This window comes from Chinchilla lanigera, unplaced genomic scaffold (assembly GCF_000276665.1).
Source record: "Chinchilla lanigera isolate Chin_1 unplaced genomic scaffold, ChiLan1.0 scaffold00123, whole genome shotgun sequence".
Lineage (NCBI taxonomy): Eukaryota > Metazoa > Chordata > Mammalia > Rodentia > Chinchillidae > Chinchilla > Chinchilla lanigera.
Window position 1 is genome coordinate 3,337,437 of NW_004955524.1, and position 6,913 is coordinate 3,344,349.

A 6,913-nucleotide genomic window follows, 5' to 3' on the forward strand; every position below is an offset into this window, starting at 1 on the left:
GTTGCATAACTCGAGTCGAGCGGGGGGCGGGGCCGCGCGGGAGCCGCCGCCGATTGGCCGAACCCCGGCCGGCACCGCCCCCGTCGACCCCGAAGGCCCCGCCCACATTTAAAGATCCCACGCTCTCTGGCGCCTGCTCGCCCCCCCAAGCCGTCTGCGCCCGCGTGACCGGGGTGGGGGTGACCCCAGCAAAGCCGCAGGCCTGGAGACCCTCGCTACCCTGCCTTCTCCCCCCACAGTCCTCCAACTTCAGCTGCCCCTCACCCCTGCGTGCCTGGGGCTAGGTGCCCCACAAGGACAACTTGGCCGAGTGACCCGATGGGTCCCCCCAAAGACCTGGGGCTCTGCTCAGAGCTGGGGGGAACGGGGTGCGGGCAAACAGGGAGTGGAGGCTTGTGAGGCGTCTGCTGGACAGCGGTGGAGGCCACCTTTGGAAAAAGAGACACCTGCTCACATCAGGGACCCCAGTCCTGAACCCCCAAACAGCTAAGCCCAAGTGGCAGGTGGCAGGGAGCCCCGGGAAACTGGCACCCCCAGAACTGGGCGGTCCCCAAAACACTGCTCCTTCCCCCAGGACCCAGAGAACCCGTGGGCCTTGCAGCTCATCCACGCAAGCTGAGTAACACCCCTGGGGACGGACGCGGGCCCCCCGCCAAGGCCTTTCCCTGCAGCAGGCTGCGGTGGCCGCATCAGCTCTGTCCCGGTCTGCGGGCCCTCCCGCGCCCTCCTGCCCCCCACTTGTCCTCTTCCTTCCGGGCCCTGAGCCCCGGCCCAGGTCGGGGAGTCTGAGGGCATCATGGTTTCGTCTGCCCTGCTGCGCTCAGAAACAGGTGGAACGAATGAATGAATGAATGTGTGCGCGCGCGGGTGAGTGACCGGAGAGGGCAGTGACGGACGGAGGCCGAGCAGAACCAGTGACACTGAGGACCCGTTCCCTCCCCCAGAGCCTCACTGGGGGTGATGACAGCGTCCAGGCGTCCAGGGCGAGGCAGTCCTTGGAGGCCTGGGAGCCCTTGCCGCGCCCATGGGAGGGGCCGGCAGGGACTTGGCGCCCGCGACAGGGAGAGGAGGTACCAGCAGCTGTGGGGAGCCTGCACCAGCCCCCAGCACCCCCGGCTCCCCTCACCCAGGTCTCACCTTCCTACTCCAGCATTTTTTAGTAGTACTGGGGACTGAGCTCCGGGACTTTGCACTGAGCTCCATCCCCAACCCTTTTGACTGGTCAGTTTCAGACAGGGTCTTAAGCCGGGCGTGGTGGCGCATGCCTGTAATCCCAGCACTTGGGAGGCTGAGGCAAGAGGAACGTTGCGAGTTCGAGGCCAACCTGGGCTACAAAGTGAGCTCAAGGCCAGCCTGAACTGCAAAGCAAGACCCTGCCTCAAAAAGACAAAAAAAAAAAAAAAAGAGACAGGGTCTTGCTAAATCGGCCCCCCCAACTTGCGACCCTCCTGCCTCAGCCTCCCAAAGTGCTGGGATTTCAAGTTTTACCTAGCCCTTTGCACAGCACTGAAAGTGCCACACCCCAGCGACACCCTGCTCCCCCATTCCGGCCTCCTTGGAGTTCCTGCCCTGGTGAAGCTCTTGCAGCTGAGCTCCAGGCTGGCCTAGAAACAGACAGAAATTCGCAGAAGTGGAACCACGCCACGTGGGGCCCCTCCATGCCGCCTCCCCAGGGGCTGTGGCCCGAGCCAGAGGTGGCCTGGCCACTCCTGTCCCCACCAGCCAGCCAGCCACGCACCCGTCCAGCTGCCTGAATAGAGGCCGCGGAGGGCCTCCTGAGGGTTCGCCGCACTCACACTCCCGGGGCCAGAGGGTCTGAGCCTGCAGACCCGGCCCTCCTACCGCGGGCGTCCTCCAGCAGGGGGCGACTGCAGAGGGGCCGGGTGCGGCCCGTGGGGTGGAGGCCCTGCGTTCCACCTTGGCAACCACGGAAACAGAAACCCCCCCAAAAAAGAGGAAACAGGAGGAGGCTGGGGTCTTGAGCTAGGGCGGTCACGGCAGCCTCCGCCGACAAGGGGACATTAGCCAGTGTGGTGGCGCACGCCTGCCGTCCCAGCGCTCAGAAGGCTGGGGCAGGAGGGTCCTGAGTTGGAGCCCTGCCTAGGCACCTGAGTGCCTGAGACTGTATCTCAAAATAAAAAAAAAACTGTTTTCAAAGGCTGAAGATGTAGCTCAATGTGAAGCCCTGGTTTCAACTTTCAGTACCACAGAATAAATAAATACATAGCAAACTTCAAAAAGGGAAGGAGCAGGGCCTGGAGGGCTCCCCCGCCCCCGCTCCCCACCATATAAAGGCCCCGAGGCAGGGCAAGACGGGAGGGTGTGCGAGAAGACATGGGGTCCTGGCCTGAAATGCAGGCAGGCAACACTCAAGACAGCGCCCTCCCCCCTGGCCATGGAGACCTCAGGACGGCGCCGTGGGGGCCAGGCTGCCTGTGTCCTCGAGCCAGGGCCCTGTGCTGCCGCAGACATCCTCGTCCCCTTCCTCCACACACTCCAGCTGGGACCCTCAGGCAACCTCTCCCACGCTGCAACAAACACTTGACTGGTGTCCTGCCACGGGGCTGGTTTGAATAGCATGCTCCCCAAATTCGGGGTGTCCCCACAGAACCGCAGAATGTGATGTTTGGAAACAGGGTCTCTGCAGGTAGAGCTAAATTAGGAGATCAGCCCGAGCATGATGGCGCACACCCGCCATCCCAGCACTCAAGAGGCTGAGGCAGGAGGATTGCTTCGTGAGTTCAAGGCCAGCCTAAACTACATAGAAAGATTCTGTCTCAAAACACAAGGGAAAGAGCCGGGTGTGGTGGTACACTCCCAGCACTCGGAAGGCTGAGGCAGGAGGATTGCTGCGAGTTCAAGACCAGCCTGGGCTACAAAGTGAGCTCAAGGCCCACCTGAACTGCATAGGGAGACCCTGTCTCAAAAAGACCAAAAGAACAAAAAAACAAAAAAACAAAAAACAAAAAAACTCACAGTGGCTGGGGTGCACGTTAGTCTCACCAGAAGGGGCTCTTTTCTTTCTTTGGTACCGTACTGGGAATTGAATCCCAAGTCCTTTTTTCTCTACTGTTTTTCCTTTTTAAGAATTTTATTGAGGGGCTGGGGATTTAGATCAGCGGCACAGTGCCTGCCTGGCAAGCGCAAGGTCGTGAGTTTGATTCCCGGTACCGGGGGGAAAAAGAAAAAAAAGAATTTTATTGATACATTTCAGATATACATAATGATTTTTTTCTTTTTTGAGACAGGTTCTCCCTAAATTTCCCAGGCTGGCCTTGAACTTAGAATTCTCCTGCCAGGGCCTCCGAAGTAGCTGGGCCCATATGTGTGTTCCGCTGTGCCGGGCCAGGGTGTCTGTAAGGAGAGCCACGTGGAAACGCAGAGACACCGGGAGAAGACCTGGGGACGACAGGGCACAGGGTGGCAAGGCCAGGCGCCGAGGGACACCTGGAGCCCCAGAGGCTAAGAGGGGCCGGGCAGGACCTTCCGGGGCTCTGGAGGGGAAGCGGCTTTTGGACTTCTGGCCTCCAGGACAACAGAAGGATAAATTTCTGCTATTTCCAGCCACCTGCTTGAAGTCATGTGGTTGCTTGTTTATCTCACTGTTTTTTTTGTTTTGTTTTGGTTTAGTCTGGTTTGGTTTTGAGGCAGGGTCTTGCTATGTAGCCCAGGCTGGCCTCCAACTTGCTGTGACCCTCCTGCCTCAGCCTCCCAAGAGCTGGGATTCCAGGCGTGCGCACTAACCCGGCTTGTAGCTCCAATTCCGAGTGCCCAGAGACTCTTGGTGGTCCCACAGCATGTGGACAATGAGACCCTGCAAGGCTAAGTCTTTGGCCGTGAGACCTCCTCCAGGCTCCTCCCCACTGAGGTCTGCACTCTCCCCTGGGCGGCCGGCAGGCTCCTCCCAGGCTGGGCACTTTGTCCCTGCGCAGCTCCCGCACGAAAGGCAGAGCCCTGGCCACACTGGGCCCCGGCCCCGCCCGCCTCTCCGGCTCCAATCCTGTCCTGGTCCCTGCCCAGCCAGACCCACCCTCTGGGACGCCGCCTGGGACACAGCGCTACTCTTGTCCTGACAGTCCCTGTCCTCCGCGGCAGTCCCAGGGGCTGTGACGTCAGAAGCCACACGGCTGCTCTTCCCTGCTCACGGACCTTCTATGGCTCCACTGCCATCACCGTGCCCTCAGTCCAGTCCCCGCCCTGCCAACCTCTCCAGCTCCTCTGCACCCTCTCCCTTCTCCCGGTTCCCTGTGTTCCAGCCGCACCCGCCTTAAATATGACACATGCAGCTAGGTGAGGTGGTGCTGACCTGAGATCCCAGCACTCTGGGAGGCTGAAGCGGGAAGATTCCAAGTTTGAGCCCAGCCTGAGGAATTTAGTGACTTGGCAAAAAAGCTTGTCTCAAAATTAAAAAGGAAAGAAAGGAAGGGAGGAAGGAAGCAAGAAAGGAAGGAAGAATGAGCTACGGATGTGGGGATGTAGCTCAGTACAAAGGCCCTGGGTTCAACCCCAGTGCTGTGCGTGCAAAGCCAGGACCTTTGCATATGCTGCCCCTGCACCTCCAGCCTGGGCGACGCCCCTTCAGGTCTCAGCTCTTGGTCATCTCCCTGGAGAGGCCTCGCTGCCTACCTGGAGACTCCCCTCTCCGGCTTATTCTTGTTTGTTTGAGACAGGGTCTCACTATGCAGTTCAGGCTGGCCTTGAGCTCACTTTGTAGCCCAGGCTGGTCTTGAACTCACAATGATCCTCCTGCCTCAGCCTCCCAAGTGCTGGGATTACAGGTATGCACCACCATGCCCAGCTAGACTGCTTATTCTTTTTATTCCTTATTTTTTGACCGTTTCTGGTGGTGGAGATGAAGCCCAGGGCCTCGGGATGCTAGCCAAGCATTGTACCATGGAGCTGCCCTGCTTTTAAATTTTGAAACAGGGCCTGCGGAGTTGTGTGGAACTTGGGACCATCCTGCCTCAGCCTCCAGAGCGGCTGGGATTACAGGTGTGCACCACCATGTGTGGCCTCTACTGACCATTCGCTCACACATCCCCATGCTGTATTTTCTTCTCAGTCCATCTCACTTTCTTAACTGATGTCCCAAGAACCCCGACAGGGCTGACTTGGACCTGACTCAGTCCTTGCTATATTCCCAGTGCTCAGTCCCAGGAGTGGCACGCAGTAACTAGCCACTCAGTGTTTGTCGATTGACTAACTGACCACCACATTCCCCTGGGCAGCTCCCTGCTTATTCCAGAGGTCAGTCAGCAATCACAGGGGACAGCAGTAGAAGGACTGGATGTGTGTCCTGCAGACCTGATTTGACTGTCCTGGCTGTGTGACGTTGAGCAGGTCACACAGCCTCTCTGGGTGTCCTGTGACAGAAGGGGGGACTCGGGGGCTCTTGAAACCCTTCTCTACTGTTATCATCTCTGTCACTGTTATCTCAGTGTGGCGCCTTCTCCCCTCACCAGGCTTCTGCCCGACCCCAAAGCCCAAGCGGGCATCACTCACCCTGGAGTGCAGGATTCTCCTGGCTGCGCTGCTGCCCCAGGCCTGTCCCCTTCCGTCCCACCGGGTCTTCTGCGGGAGACCTGCGTGGGGCAGATACAGGGTGTGAGGCGGGGCGCTGGGCTCCAGGAGCTGGGGGGCTCACTGCTCCGGCCCGCTGTGATGTCAGGGGTCACCTTGGAGTGTCAGGAACTTAGAGCCAGGGCTCTGTGTGTCCCAGGCGGCCCCAGGGTGAGCCGCTGTCTGACTCCCCGTAGCATGCCGTGCACTCTGCCTGCTGAGTCCCCCACGATTCGGCTCCCCATCCCCGTGTTGGGAGGGGCAGCTCTGCAGGTGCTGGAGGGGAAACCGGCGTGAACTTGAGCACCCCGCTGGGCCAGAGCTGGCCCTGAGGTCGGCCTGGGCGGTTCCTTCCTCCCAGCCCCTCGCCTGCAGGACGGCCTCTGCCCAGGTCTCCGCGCCGCCCTGGGCCTGGGGGGCAAGGAGACGGGGGACAGGGGGGGGACACGGAAAGGGGAGGTCTCAGAGCCCAGGGGATGGAGCTTAGGGCCCCCCAGCTCTCACACCCCACAGAGCCCCAGAGCCAGGCAGCAGCCGACCCGCAGGGGACCCCAGCAGCAAGGCCCTGGGGCTGGAGGCTCTGGCCCGATACCTGCTGTGCCCCGTGCCCCAGCCCCACCGCCACTGGGTGACCTTGGGCTGGCGCCACCCTCGGGCCTCAGCCGCCGCCCCCCGCCTGTGGGTGTGGGAAACGGGATGGAGGGTGCACAGTGGCCGGCGGGTCGGGGATCCCCTCTGCCGCGAGGGCCAGCCCAGGGAATCCCCGGCACGCAGAAGAGGCAGGGAGGGCGCGCCGGCAGTGGGGGCCCAGCCCCCCACAGAAGGGAGTCCCCAGGTCCCCGCCCTCCTTCTCTGCGTCCCTAGCCCGGCGCGGGAGCCTCCTGGTCCTGGGGACCTAGGGTCGGGGTCCATGTTAGGGGGGACACGGGGCACACCGCGCCCCCGCCCACGAGGACGAAGAGGCCAGGCTGGGACCCCCGCCCGCGCCCTCGCCGCGGTCCACTCACCCGGAGCGCCAGCCGCGGAGCCCGCGCCTCCGAGCACACAGCCGAGCGCACGGGCGGGAGGCGGCGAGCGCGCAGGGAGCGGAGGGGAGGAGGAAGGAGAGCAGGGGGAGCGGAGGGGAGGGGAGCCCCGCAGTCCCGCCCCGGCCCCCCCGGGCCGAGACAGCGAATCCGAGAGGCTCCCGCGGCTGGGAGGGCCTCTGCGGCTGCCGACGCAGGTGCGCAGTTGACAGCTGGGGAAACCAAGGCCAGCAGAGCGGAGCCCCGGCCGGGCGCAGCGCCCGGGCAGCACGGAGCGCGCCGGCCCCTGGCTCCGGGCTGAGCCGGCATCCGGGCAGGAGGCGGAGCCG

General features: G+C 62.1%; 1 protein-coding gene across 1 annotated transcript in view; it reads right to left on the reverse strand.

The window, feature by feature from the left end:
• Kcnn1 (potassium channel, calcium activated intermediate/small conductance subfamily N alpha, member 1) overlaps positions 1-6,885 on the reverse strand; it is a gene marked incomplete in the record, with an annotated part of 21,134 nt that extends 14,249 nt beyond the window's left edge. The window contains 3 exon segments of the mRNA XM_013507269.1: positions 5,503-5,582; positions 5,676-5,835; positions 6,567-6,885.
• Between the last annotated feature and the right edge of the window lie 28 nt (positions 6,886-6,913).